Genomic DNA, 15,324 nt, shown 5'->3' with positions numbered 1-15,324 from the left:
ATGTTTAAGTGTTTTTTTCCCCAGTAAATGTTGGAAGTGAGTTGCTGATATGTAGGTATACAAAAAGTCCATGGGAACTCAACAATAACTACAATTTGTGTGGGGAAGTTTATGTAACACAAAATGTCATTGTGAAATATTTTATGTTTTCAACTTTTCTAGAACAGACAGCTCTAAAATTCTCTCCCAGCAGTCTTTATGACAATAACAAAATATTTTTGATCAACTAAGAAAGTTTCCTGTTTGTGATAAATAAAATAAAAATAATAGAAAAATGGATAATTGTCTGTACCTTCAAAATCTTACAGTAATTTTAGTTCATGTGACTCAGTAAACAGACTTGGAAAACTCCTCTGGTATCTCAATTTTCTTCTTGGATGAAGAAAACAGATTAGTAATAGTGGACGTAGACAATTATAATGTTGAAAGATAATCAAAGAATGTTTATCAACTTTCAAATATTTATCAAGTTAATAGTAAGTATTTTACAATTTTATTAGACACCTTAATGCAGCAGAGAAGACTTAAAGACAATTAAGTCACCACAATTCCTGGCACATGATAGGTTTGTAAACTTTAGGATTGTAAAAATTGTATGAAAGGTAGTTTTAATGTTTTTTGTCTTTTCATTAAGCATTTTCAATTTTACTTTGTACTCAGAGAAAATTTGGGTCAATATTAAACATAGATAACCTTTGAGATTTCTGTGTGTCTTTGTAATAGTTTTCTCTTTTCTGTTCTTTTTTTAAAAATTTTTTTAAAGACAGTTCTTACCTTTATGATCCTCCCAATGCAGCCTCTGGAGACACTGGGATTACAGGTGTAGGCCACCTTGCCAAGAATCAAACCTGGAATGGAACTAGAATCAGCCAGGCTTCCAACATGGTCACTACCTGGAGAGGTAATAGAAAAATGGATAATTACCTTCAAAATCTTACAGTAATTTTAGTTCATGTGACTCAGTAAACAGACTTGGAAAACTCCTCTGGTATCTCAATTTTCTTCTTGGATGAAGAAAACAGATTAGTAATAGTGGACGTAGACAATTATAATGTTGAAAGATAATCAAAGAATGTTTATCAACTTTCAAATATTTATCAAGTTAATAGTAAGTATTTTACAATTTTATTAGACACCTTAATGCAGCAGAGAAGACTTAAAGACAATTAAGTCACCACAATTCCTGGCACATGATAGGTTTGTAAACTTTAGGATTGTAAAAATTGTATGAAAGGTAGTTTTAATGTTTTTTGTCTTTTCATTAAGCATTTTCAATTTTACTTTGTACTCAGAGAAAATTTGGGTCAATATTAAACATAGATAACCTTTGAGATTTCTGTGTGTCTTTGTAATAGTTTTCTCTTTTCTGTTCTTTTTTTAAAAATTTTTTTAAAGACAGTTCTTACCTTTATGATCCTCCCAATGCAGCCTCTGGAGACACTGGGATTACAGGTGTAGGCCACCTTGCCAAGAATCAAACCTGGAATGGAACTAGAATCAGCCAGGCTTCCAACATGGTCACTACCTGGAGAGCAAAGCATCCCATTTGCACATGCCACGGTGGCTGGGCCAATGCCCAAATTTGATACATCTCATTGTTTTAAGTAATTGTACATTAAACATTTTATTTAATTGTACATTAAATAATTATATAGTAATTTTATATCCAACCAGTTGGAGCCCACATGGCTGGTGGGGCTATTCAAGTCAAAGCCCAGGGGCTTGAAAAACATGTCAGGCATTTGTGTGCCCAAAATCCCAAAAGGAGAAATACAGAAGAGATTGGAGTGTGATTAGACCTCATGGGGATACTTTTGCACACTCTTTTTCTGCTGAGTTCATGTGCTCAAGGTAAAATATTTAATAATAATAATAATTGCATGCTCACTTCAGCAGCACATATACTAAAATTGGAACGATACAGAGAAGATTAGCATGGCCCCTGTGCAAGGAATAATAATAATAATTGTACATTAAATATATATTTTAATCTGATGCAAGTTTCATCCCACATGATAATTAATTCAGAATTTTAATCTGCCTTGATCACTTATCTATATTCTTGCTTTCTTTTTTAAAGCCATATTGAAGCATAACTGACATACAGTAAAATTCACATCAAGTATAAAATTTGATAAATTTGATATTTTGACATGTATACACCATGAGACCTTCACTACAATCGAGATAATGAGTATATCTGTCACCTGTAAAAGTTTTCAGTATCACTTTGTAATTCATTCCTGCCTTCCCTTTCTGTTTTCAAGCAACCACTGATCTTTTTCTTGTCAAAATAGATTAATTGACATTTTTGAGAATTATATGTAAATTAAATCACACAGTATATTCCCTTTTGAATCTGGCTTCTTTTTATCAATGTATCTCCATAGAGATATATCCATGTAACTGGGTATATTAAAGATGTATTCATGTTTCTTGCTGAGTAGTATCCCACAGTTTGATAATTTTTATACATTTTGATGAATATTTGGTTGGTTATAGATACTGATATTTAAATTAAAGCTACAATGAACATTTGTGTGCAAGTCTTCATATAGGGATATATGCTTTCATTTCTTCTTTCTTTTTTTTTTTTAAAGAGAGAGTTTTGCCATAGGGCATATGCGCTTGCCAGAGAGACATAGAGAGAGAGAGAAAGAGAGAAACAAAGTGCAAAATCACCCCTTAGGGTAGATGGCCACACAACAATTCCTCTCCTTCAGACTTCCTTCAGGATTTTGGGCATGCACACACATGTACCCGGTGTGAGTTTTAAGTCACTAGGTAAGGGACTCAAGCCAGGTCAACTACATGGGAGTCCAGTGATATATAACCATTACACCATCTGCTGGTCCCACTTTCATTTCTTTTTGGTGAATACATAAATTTGAAATAGCAGAATCATGATATGATATGTGCATGTGTAACTTTTAAAATAACTGTCCAAGTCAGACAAGTGGTGGTGCATCAGTAGCTCAACAGATCCCTATAAGAAAAGCCCTGGGTTAATGTCCTAGAAACTCCCTGAGTGCATTGGCACACTCAGGTGTACCTGTGATCTAGGAGTGGATCATGGCATGAAAACTTTGTTAGAGGTGACTGTCAAACTCTTATGGAAGAAGTAAATGAATATACTTAAAAAAAGTAAACTGCTAAATTGTTTTCCAATGAGATTTATCATTTTGTATCTCCTCCAATGATGTAAAACAATTCTATTTGCTTTACACACTTGCTTACCATTGGTATCATCAATCTTTTTTATTTTAGCCATTTTACTGGTGAATAGTGGCTGCTTAATGTGATTTTAATTTATATTTTCCTAATAACTAATGATATTAAGTATTTTATCATGTCCTTACTTGATGTGTATATCTTAGTCTTTCTCAGTTTTCATGAGGTTGTTTGTTTTTTCATCAATATTTGAGAATTCTTTATTTATTACTTAAGCAAGTATTCTATTAAATATGTACTATGCAAATATTTTTCCAAGTTCAGCTAGTTTTTGTGTTCTCTTAATAGTGAATATTAAAGAACAGAAAAATTTAATTTAGCTACAGTACAGTTCATCAATATATATACATATGGCAAATATATTTATATATGTGTGTGTATATATATATATATATATATAGCCTTATGGTGTCATATCTAAGCTGCCTAATCCAATGTCACACAATTTTAATTGTTTTCTTCTAGAAGTTTTAAAGCTTAAAGTTTTATATTTATGGCTCTTGAAAATTAGATCTAATATAAATTAATTTTGCCTAACATTGGCATATGAATTTAAGTTCAATGTTTTTGCACAGAGAGTTTCCAATTATTCTTATAACATTTCTGAAAAGCTATCTTTTATCTATTTAATTATCTTTGGTCTTTTGGCAAAACATCAGTGGTCTATATATGCATGAACTTATTTCCTAATTCTTTACACTGTTTCATTGAAATGTTTGCATTTATGTCATTACCACACTTTATTGATTATTGTAAAATTTCACAATCTCTTGATTATTATAGTAATCTAAGAAGACTAGAAATCAAATAGCATTTGTCCTCTAATTTTGTTCTTTCTTAAAAATGTGTTTCGGAGGAACCAGCAAATGGTGTAATGTTTATGTCACTGCACTCCAACATAACTGACTGCAATTCGAGTCCCAGACCCGGGATGGGTGCATGCGCAGGCGGGCCCAAAATCCAAAGAGGAGAATGGAGGAAGGGATTGTGGGATGGCAATCCCGCCAGCAGGTGATTTCTCACTTTCTGTCTCTTTGTCTCTGTCTCTACAGTGAGTGCACAAGCCTCACAGTAAAAATTTCTCTAAAAAAATAAAATGTGTTTTGGTTTTACTAGATTTTTTGATTTCTGTATAACTTTAGAATTACCATGTCAGTTTCTAAAAACAAATACCTGGGATTCTAATTGAAATTGTATTAAATACATATGTTAGTTTGGGAAAAGTTGAGATAGTAATGTTGAGTGTACTGATCTATGAAAATTGTTCACCTCTCCAAATTTTTAAATTGTGGATTTTTCTAGGCGATTTGATTTATTTTTTGGTTTTTAGTATATGTCATGTAATTGATTTTGCAAGATCAAAACCAAGTTTTTATACTTTTTATGTGACATAAATGGAGTATTTAATTAATTACAATGTCTGAATTTTTAATTTTTGTTAAAATATGGATATAAAATTGATTTTTATATATTGATCTGCAATAAATTTTGCTAATCTCATTTATAATTCTAATAGGTTTAAAATATTTCTTTTACATAAATATGTATTAAAGGAAGTTTTACATTTTCCTTTTCAATCTTGATGTCTCTTATTTCTTGTACTTATGTCATTGCATTGGCTAGAATTATCAGAACTATATTGAATGAAAGTAGTAAAAGTCAATATTTTTGCTTTTTTCTTGAACTTCAAGGGAAAGCATCCAGTTTTTCACCATTAAGTATGATGTTAGTAATAGGTTTTTCAGACCTTTCAGAAGATTGAAGCAGTTTCCTTCTCTTTCTAATTTGCATGTAGATTTTTTATTTCTTTTCCAGGAATGGATATTGTATTTTGCCAAATACTTTTTTGCATTGAAATGATGATGATATATGTTTATTTTTGCTTGTTTTTTAGTTTGTTAGTACTATGAATTTTACCTTGACTTGGATATTAAGCTAACCTTGCATTCTTTGGATATATGCCACTTGTTAAGATAAATGATCTTTCTTCTATGCCATTGACTCAATTTGCTAAAATTTAGTTAGAGATTTGGTAACTACGTTTATGAAGAACATAAATCTCTACTTTTTTTTGTTCATTATTTTGTTTTGTTTTTGTCATGTGTCTCTCTGGTTTTGATATCAGGAAAATGTTACTTTCATAGAGTTTGCTGAGTAATTTTCCTACTTTTTAGATTTTCTTGAAGAGATTTGTAGTATTGGTTCAATTTTTACTTAAATGTTTGGTAGAACTCAAAGGCAAAACCATCTGGGCATTGAGTTTTCTTTGTGGGAAGAATTTAATCATACATTTAATTTTTTAAATATATGAATACATAGAATAAATCATGTTATCTGTTTCTCCTTGAGTGAGTTTTGTGTTTGTTTTTCAAGAAATTTGTTCTTTTTTATTTACAATTACAAATTTATAGGCATAAAGTTGTTTATAGTTTTCCCTCATTATCTTTCTAATAGTGGATGAGTCTTCTACAATGTACATCTTTCATTCCTGATATTTACTGGTAATTGTTTTCTTTCCTCACTCTCTGTCTATATAATTTTATATACATGCCTCAGTCTAACAGAAATTTTTAAAAATATTATTGATGTTGTCTAAAGGATAACACTGAGGTTAATTTTCTTGTTTCTTTTCATTTTTTTCTGATGTTTGGTAATTCCTTTTATACATTTCTTTTGGATGTTCCTTGACATTCTCTCTAGTTTTGTAAGATAAAGCAAAGATGGGGGAAAAAAGCAAAACATACAGAAAACAAGAATGGAAGATCATTTGCTGACAATAACATGTTTGTTGATGTGCTTGATTGAGACAATATACAGTATACTCTGGATGGAAAATCTCATTTTGTATGCTGTAATGATGTACAGTGAATGAACGCAAATAAATAAATTGAAAAAAAAAGATAGAGCTAGCTAAGATAATTGTTTGTTTGCTTGTTTGTTTTTATTTTTATCTTTTTTGTGTACTCTGGTAATTCTCTTGTAAATCGTAAGAATTACAGACTTGCAGGTGGGAGCAACTCCTATTCCTGGCTTAGTCTGTTCCAGCAGCTATATTAAAACACTAGAGACTTGGATAGTTTATAAGAAACAAGTATGTATTTCTCATAGCTCTGGAATCTGGGAATTCCTAAATCAATCACAGATGGATTAGGTGCCTGGTAAGTGCCTATTCTCTGGCTCACTCATGGCACCCTTTCATTGTGCCTTTGCAGAAAAGGTGACTGGGCCTCTTTGGGTCTGTATCATGAAGGCTCTAATCCCATTTGTGAGGGTGCTGCCCTCCTGAACTAATCATCTTCTCCAAAGACCCTTAATACCAATTAACTTGGGAGTTAGGATTTAAGCATAACTCTGGTCCCCTATAAGAATTGGAGAATCTAACCTTCAGGTTTCCTATTGGCTCTGTGCCCAATGCGGAATGTATTTTTTATACACTTTCACTTATTGCTAACCACCTGAATATTTGTATGCATAGCTGTGTCCTCTCTGCTACTTATTAGATACTCAGTCTCAATTCATGAAACTGAAATTCCACCAAGACTAACGCTCCCTGTGTCGGTGATCTCAAAACTGTAGGGCAGGACCAGCAGTTAGTGTAATGGCTACGTCGCTGGACTCCCACATAGTTGACCGCGGTTCACGTCCCGGACCCGGTGGCTTAAAACTCACGCCAGGCATATGCGCATGCGTGCCCAAGATCCCGAGAGGAGAATGGAGGAGAAGGGATTGCGGTCTGTCTCTGTCTGTCTGTCTGGCGAGCGCACATGCCCTATAGCAAAAACCTCTCCAAAAAAAAGAAAAAAAAAAACTGTAGGGCAACAAGTTAGGGCAATATAGGGTTTAAATAATTTATTTACTATCTTTCAAGTATAACTATACTCATTTGCCTGATGTTTGGTGTTTAGTATTATAAAAACCACTTCAAAAACTATATTTTGCCCCCTTTTTGGGTAATTTTGGGTGTAAATATAAATTAGTTCATGTCACTTCAATTTGGTCAAAAGGAGAAGTATATTTTAGTAATTTTTTGCTCACTTAGTCTTAAACATTTCTTTGAAAAGTAATACGATTCTCTATGACTTCCATTTTTTTTAAATTTTAAATTTCTGTCATATATATCTATGCTATAGATATATATGAGTTATACTATTATATACATATATTTTCATGATGGTTATTTTTTTCTAATGGTTTAATGTTTCTAAATGATATACTGAGAGCAACAATATCTCTTAACTATAAAGTATATTTTTAATGATGATGATATTATTTTTGGATTTTTTATTTGTTTGTAATAATTGGATTTCATTATTGTAATTTTCAAAAACTAATTTTTAGGCAAACTTTTCTTACATCTCTTTTATGGTATGGGTATAGTAAATTTTTTGGGTCAGATATGAGACTTAAAAAAATTTGAGCTTAAAATTGTTATAAAAAAAGTAAAAATTCTGGGCCAGCATGTGGTGAGCACGTTAAGGCACTGGATCCCATATGGCCAGCTGTGCAGTTTGAGTCCCAGACCCAGCAGTTTAGCAGCTACTGAGAAAGGAGGGCAGGGAAATATACAAAAACAATTCTGATAACATGTCACTTTATCATGATTTTTATATGAACTAATGTTGACCTTAGGCTTCATCAAGACAAACATATTTGTAAGACTTCTCAGTAATGTAGCCTCCGGGTCACAAACAATGTGTGGCATAAGTATTTGTTGAGTGAATAAATTAATGGATAAATAAAGAGACGACTTCAAGATTCTGTCAATAAGGTACTGATTAATAATGTGGTAAATTGTGAATGCTTGTAGGTCTAGGTAGCAATCATTTTTGGTATGAGTGGAATAAGGACAAAGAACAATTTTGAAAAGGCAGGTAGGATAATAAATTTGGGTAGTAATCAATTTATGATAGACATTGCAAATACATTTATTGTGTTTATGAAAAACACAAGTGAAGTTGGCTGAGTTGTAATCTATGCAACTCTATTGATTTATTTTAAACAGTTTAAGTTTTTCTAACTAATATTAGATTCAAAGTTTGGAAAAAAAAAAAAAGCAGATTGTTTGCTCAGCCCTTGATTTTGCTTTGTAGACATATCTATTTCAGCATAGTTAAGTTGAATGAGATGGTAAACATAATTGTTTCACATTACTATGGCTTGGGGGAAAATAACTACCACAGAGGCATCTCTAAAATGTCTATATGGCTCTATTTCCCTCCTTGTCAATAGAAAGAGTCAGCATTTTAAAAGCAACCATTAATGTAAGGATGTCAGATTGAGGCATGAATGCGATGGGACTTTACAATGTTTTTTACAGGGAAGTAACTAAAAGCTGGTCAGTTATCCATAAGCCTACAAATATTCAGATACTTGATATCTTACAAACATTATCTATTTGATAGTCATTCTTGGTTTTCATTTTGATATTTAGTACCTGAAGTTCCTATCTAAGGAACTATCTAGTATGAAAAGGAGGAAAACCATAATAAAAAAAAAAAAATCAAGGCACCTCTTTAATACATTCATTTAGAAAATATTTATTGAGCACAAATATTTCTTAGTGTTGGAAATTCATCAGTTGAACAAAATAATTAAATAATACATGAAATAAGTTAATTACATAATAATTATGTAAATTATATTGTTTTCAGAAGATTATTAGTAGTGTATATATAATTAGGGCGAGTTCAGGGAGACCTCTGTAGGAGAGACGGACAAAGAAGAGTCTGTATTTTAAACAGAATGACCAGGGCAGGCCTGAAGAAGGTGACAGCGAAACAAAGATTGGATGGCAAAGGAGAGAATCACTAAGAGAGAGAACTTTCCAGGTGAAGGGTATAATTAAAACACAGAATCAAAAACAAATGGGAATGATCATTAAGGGAACAGAGGAGGCCAGTTACGGTTGGGGTATGTGAACAAGAAAGAAAGTGTTAGAAGGTGAAATCAGAAATATACGAGGGATGGGGTTGGAAGGGGATGGGTTTGGAAGGTGGTGTGGTGGTTAGGGTGTTGGACTCCCAGTTGGGCAGGCCGAGGATCGAGTAGCCCCGGACCTGGAGGCTTGCCTTCTCATATTCTCTCTCTCTCTCTCTCTCTGTCCCTCTATGGTTAACTAAATAAGTGAATAAATAAACTTAAATAAAATAATTCTTTAGAAAAAAATATATTGGGACAAGTTCAGGAAGACTTTGCAAAAATCCCTGTATAAATTCTGGATTTGATTTTAAGATAAATAGAAAACCACTGCAGAGCTTTAAGCAAAGAAGTGTCTGTCCTTTTTTTTACAGGACAACTCTGGATGCTGAGTTGAGAATAATCTATAGATGGGAATATGGAAGCAAGGAACCAAGTAAGAGGTATTCAACAAGGGCATTACTTGTGAGAGGAAATATTGGAGACTACTTATCTAATAAAAGTTTTTCATCAAAAATAAAGATAATTTATACCAGTTGAATAAAAACACTAATTATTACACTTCACTTTTCCACGTTCTCACAGTTATAAACATTAGCTCACATAGTTAATGATTATAATAATCATTTTTTCTATACCCTTATAACCCTTTTCAAAATCCCAGTGGGGGAAAAAAAATTGATCATTGTGCTCGGGTCCTTTTTACTATTATTATTATTATTACTGTTTTGCAAATTGCTGCTACTTTTTATTGTAATTGAACACTGTTCAGAAAAATGCTTTAGTAAAAAAAATTAGAGAACTAGAGCAATCTTTATTTAAATTAAGTTAAAATAGCATTTTCTGTTAATTTAGAAAATTTTGAGGAAGCCCCAGCAACGTTTTAATTACTAAAATACACACCAAGAAATAAATATCAATCCAAGTTTAAAAAGATTTATAATTTCACAGGGGAGATCCTGGGTTAGAGTAGGAAGAGATGCTTTCTGGATAGTGAAATGACTTTATGATGGACAGGTAGACTTTGTTATGGACACTAAGCATCCTGGGATTTCTGGAGGAGTAAATGTGTTCTGAAGAGGGGATTGTCTACAGGAATCAAAACTAGAGCAAAATTATGGGCACCAAAAATTGCATGGCATGTTCAGAGGACCATTGATGATCTAGTTCAACCTAAACACTAGGCGTATCAAGATGGACATAGGAAACAAGGAATGGTAGTTGGTGCCACACTGGGAAGACCTTTAAGGCTAAGCTATTTGAATTTTATTTTATAAGCAATAGAGAATTAATACACATTTTGAAGCAAAAAGGAAAGTGGGATCAAGTGGGACATGATTGAAGAAAATCCAAGCTACTAAGTTCAGGATAGAGAAATGGGTTTGGGAGTGGATTGGTATAGATATAATGAGCAAGAAAATGAAAAGGCTGTATGTGGAAGAGGTCACTGTGATGTGCTAAGAAAAATGTAATAAGGGCATGAGCCAGAATGGGTGATAGTGTGAACAGGAAGGATAAAATAATCTAATATGTGTTTACCATATGTCAGACTCAATAGTAAGAGATTTCCATATATTTTCTTATTTATTCCTCCCCACTGTTTTTCAGAAGTTTAGAAGGTAAGGTTAAAGAGGCTAAGTGATTGCTCAGAGTGCCACAGCTGAAAAATGTCAAACCAGAACTGTCTTGAACGAGATTGTTTTCAATATCCATACTTCCAACTTCATTGCTTCACCACCTCTCAAGCATTAGAACCTGTTATATCTACTCTCATAAAAATGCAAGCTAAAAGAACTAAAAGACCAAACTCAGTCTAGCTCCTGAACATGAGAAATGCATATGCTTAAGAGAAAGGAGAGAAAAAGGAAGTATTAAGAAAAAAATTGGTTGGAGAAGGAAGTAGAAAGTGCTATGACATGAAAGAGGATGAGAGAAATAATGCAAATGTTGATTTTAAAAGATTTTTTGCTGTTCTTAAAAGATAAACTTCTGTCTCTAAGAGAGGTGGGGGAAGAAGGCAGACTGAAACAGTCTGATAGAAGAGATTATCAGAAATGAGAAAGTGATACTGGAGACTTTACTTCTCATACACCAAGTTAGGTCATTGGAAGTATAGAAGACTAGGGAGATACAAAGCGAGATTAAGGTCTTTGAGAGGCTGACACACATAGGAAGGTACTGAGTTCACCTTGAGAGACCTCTCTGAATATAATCAATAAATGCCCAAGAATGGGTGCTGTATAAGGCTAGGAGAGGATCGTGCCAACAGGACTATGCTGGGGATGCTCTCTCTCTTACTCTTTCTCTTTCTCTCTGTCTTTCCTATTCATTAAAGAAATAAACTTCAGAAGAAAAAGCAGGGAAGCTTAAAGGAGGCAAATTGAAAAAGAATTAGGGTTTATAATGTTGTGGATGTTTTGCCATTATTAATACATTAGTATATATTTGATTGTTGGGGCCAGCAGGTGGTGTAGTGGTTAAGGGCACTGGACTCTCACATGTTTAACCAGGGTTCAAATCTCGGACCTGGTGACTTGCTTTCTCACTTTCCCTCTCTCTTTCTCACTCTCTTTCTCACTCTGTTCCTCTCTGGTCAAATTAAAATAAGTAAATAAATAAAGTCAAATAAAATCATTTTTAAAAAATAGATGGTATTGATAGGAAGCATGAATGAATATCATAAGGTGGTTGGTAAGAATATTTTTGATTGACTACTGTCTAGTAGTCAAATTATTATAAGTCAGGGGTATAACTGAGTCAGTTATCCTTAGCAAGAAGAGAAGTGGCATGGAATCATCTGAATTATATGAAAAGAGTACAAATTGGTGAAAAAAAAATAGAAAATAAGCCACTCAGAACATGATCTGAAAAGCAGGCAAAGTCACTAGGAAGAGGGAAAGGAAGCAGCCTTGCAACAGGGACAACATTTTAAAATAATTGTTACTTGGGACCAGCAGCTAGTGTAATAGCTGTGTCACTGAACTCCCATGTAGTCGACCATGATGTGAGTCCTGGACCCGGTGGCTTAAACTCACACTGGTCACATGTGCATGTGTGCCCAAGATCCCGAGTGGAGAATGGAGGAGAAGGGATTATGGGTTGACCATCCCGCTGCGTGGAGGAGAGGTTCTCGCTTTCTGTCTCGCTGTCTCTCTCTTTCCAGCAAGTGCATGTGCCCTATACCAAAAGCCTCTCAAAAATTTTTAACTTTAATCTGAAAGTTAGACAAGATTCCTTCAATTCCTAAGTCATCCAATTCTCCAAGGTGTTGTCTATTAGACAAGAAGAATAACTATAGATTATGCCACAACTTTTCTTCTAATCCAAACCTTATAGAATTCAAGAATTTACCAAAATATTCCTGCTACCTTTCCTGTCACCCCTGTGGCTGGACTCAATGCATGGCACATGTCCCTTCACAGGCATTCTCTCATTATGGCTTTAAAATCTTATCTTGTTCCCTGACTCATGGTGACTTTCACTTTGAAGTTTTTTTGTTGTTGCTGTTATTGTTTTCATTTTTTTGGCTTTTAAATTTTTTTGTAAAACAGAATTGAAATGTTTAAAATTTCCACCAAGGCATGAAGGATTCTATTTTTCAGCCAAACTTTTTTTTCGAGGCAAGACACATAAAATTTAATTTTCTGACCTCTTCTGCTGATGTATAGCAGTCATTTTTCCACAACATTAGACTAGGTAATCTATTCTTAGGGGAACCTCGTCAAGCCTGACTGATATTCTGCATTTTTCTTTCTTTTCCCTATTTTATATTTTACTTTTTTGCTCTTTCTCCCCCTTCACATTTTCTGCTGTGGAAATACGGTAATAATAATAAAACATCTAGGGAAAAATAGAATGTATTTACCAACCCATGATGCTAAGATGGAGCAAGAGTAAGAAAGGTCATGTTTTTCCATTCCTGAAAATAAGTAAAATAATAAATTTGCATCTTGAGAAAAACTCATGAACTCAGCTAGTAACATCCCATCCGTGGATTGTTTTGATTCTGATTTTGTACTGGAAGATGAATTTCAGTGTCAGTGAAAAGTGCTGATACGATGGCAGCCATGGAGACCAATATCATCTATTAATGTAAAGAAGACACAGAAATACCATTGGGTTTTTTGCTATCCTGTCAGAATTAGTCTCTACATTTGTTTAAGGAGACTGTAGACATGCCGTCTTGTTTCCTTGACAAGGCTGAGCACAACACCAAGCTGAGAGTGGGAACATTCTTGATTGTCATGATGTTAGGTCCTTCCTGTTTTCTTCACATTTTATCTTGTGGCCCATCAGAAAAAGGAACATAGTCAACATGTTCTCATTTCCTCTCTCCACAAACAAGACACTGGACAGCTGTCAGATTGGAATAACTTCTACTCACTATCAATTTGTATCTGATTCGAACAACTGAGCTGGGAATGTAATGAGAAAAGCCTGTTCCCACTGTCTAAAAGCTTGGACCAGATTTGGCCAGAGGGTAGTGAGCAATTGGTCCAGTTAGTTGGTACAGAGTCTACCCTGTAATAATGAGAAGTAACATTAAGCATTTATTAAGAACTTTCTGTGACTATGTCATTATACCAATTGCAGTGCCTGGTAAAGAACCAGGGTGGGGGAAGCTTACAGTTTAGTTGGAGACCTACCTATGAAAAGACAGTACAGAGTCATATATTGTCAGCCTTAATTGAGCTGACAATACAAGCTACAGGTCAGAGGAGAGTCCAGTATATGCCTCGAGATGGTTAGGAAGGTCTCGGTGTCTTGAATAATGTATAAGAATTAGATATCTGTGATACAGACCAAGAGGCATGCCTGCATTGACAATGTGGCACAGGTGAGAGCAAAAACTACAGCAAGTACAAAGATGGCAATGAAGTCATGTGACCAATTTAACCTGACACAATCCTCTAGTCCTGCCTTATTAAAGTGTCCCCAACTATCCCCTCTCCATATATTTCCACAGTCAGTAAAGCTGTAAATGTATAGATATGTGTATCTCAAATCATCCTTTGCAAGGCAAATTATATTTTTAACACTCAAGTTATCTGTATTTGAGATCTATCGTGTTGAATTTTACTTAATTACTTATTTCATTTGACTCTATACACCAGGTGATATATTGGCCTGAGGTGTCTTCTTTTCCTTCCAAAAATATTTGAAGACTAAAGTATTTAATCAATACTAAATATGTAACATTAAATCTCCTGATTTTATATACATTTAAAAAGGCATTTAGGCCAGCTGGTGGCATGGTGGTTAAGGAGACTGGATCCCACATGGCTGACTATACAGTTCAAGTCCCGAAACCAGAAGCTTGAAACTACATGAGGCACGTGTACTTTCAAGCTCAAAATCCAGAGGAGAATGGAGGAGAAGGGATTACAACATGGCCACACCCCCAGGAGGTGACTTCTCACTTTCTCACTTTCGTTCTCTCCTCTCAGTCTCTCTTTCGCAAGAGCATACACCTTAAAGGAAAATGGCATTTAGTATTTCATTAGCTAGAAAAAAAAATAAATTTAAAATAAATTCATGAATACTAAGTATGCAGAAATATATGTGAATCATTAGCAATATAGAAAATAATATGGCTTTTACTGTAAAGATTTGGGATTTAGGGAAAAGTTTATATATGTAGTGTATAAAATTTTGAAAAATGAAAATAATTGAAAATATGCTTGACTTTTATTTTTTAATTATGATTATTATTTTTTTTTTTGCTGTTTACCATAGTGTACATGTACTCACAGAGAGTAACAGAGAGAGACAGAGAGAGGTAAAAGCGAGAAATCACCCCCCACCGTGGGGACAGCTACACCACAATCCCTTTTCCTTTCTTATCTCAGGGTTGTGGGCACACACACACAACCTGCTGGGTCCAGCACTTGAAACACAGTTGGCCATGTGAGAGTCCAGTGCCTTAACTACCATGCCACCTTCAACAATGCCAATTTGACAAAAAGTCTTATCTTTGGGTGTTTTTCCTTGAATCCCATCTACCCTCAGTGTGGTTGTGATGCAGTTGAAATTAATATGTCTTCATAACAAATAATAAATTAAGATCACATTTCTCTTCTTTAACAGTTTATTGCCAGCAACAAACATCATGTGTTAAATGAATGTTTGAGTGTTTGTTTTTAAAGATAAAGCTTGATACTATGAAATTAGTCTAGG

At 34.0% G+C, this 15,324-nt stretch overlaps 1 long non-coding RNA gene and 1 other non-coding gene across 2 annotated transcripts in view; one reads left to right on the top strand and one right to left on the bottom strand.

The window, feature by feature from the left end:
* Positions 1–1,405: 1,405 nt before the first annotated feature.
* LOC102487903 (uncharacterized) overlaps positions 1,406–15,324 on the bottom strand; it is a 77,706-nt gene continuing 63,787 nt past the window's right edge. The window contains exon 3 of the long non-coding RNA XR_336293.2: positions 1,406–1,480. This is a non-coding gene — a long non-coding RNA (uncharacterized LOC102487903). The remainder of the gene's footprint in view (positions 1,481–15,324) is intronic.
* On the top strand, positions 1,881–1,987 carry LOC114010051 (U6 spliceosomal RNA). Its single transcript, XR_003551444.1, has one exon. It is a non-coding gene; the product is annotated as a U6 spliceosomal RNA (small nuclear RNA).

This window comes from Tupaia chinensis, unplaced genomic scaffold (genome assembly GCF_000334495.1).
Source record: "Tupaia chinensis unplaced genomic scaffold, TupChi_1.0 Scaffold000689_1, whole genome shotgun sequence".
Lineage (NCBI taxonomy): Eukaryota > Metazoa > Chordata > Mammalia > Scandentia > Tupaiidae > Tupaia > Tupaia belangeri.
Note: the sequence above shows the minus strand (reverse complement) of the source record. Positions and strands in the feature narration are given on the sequence as shown.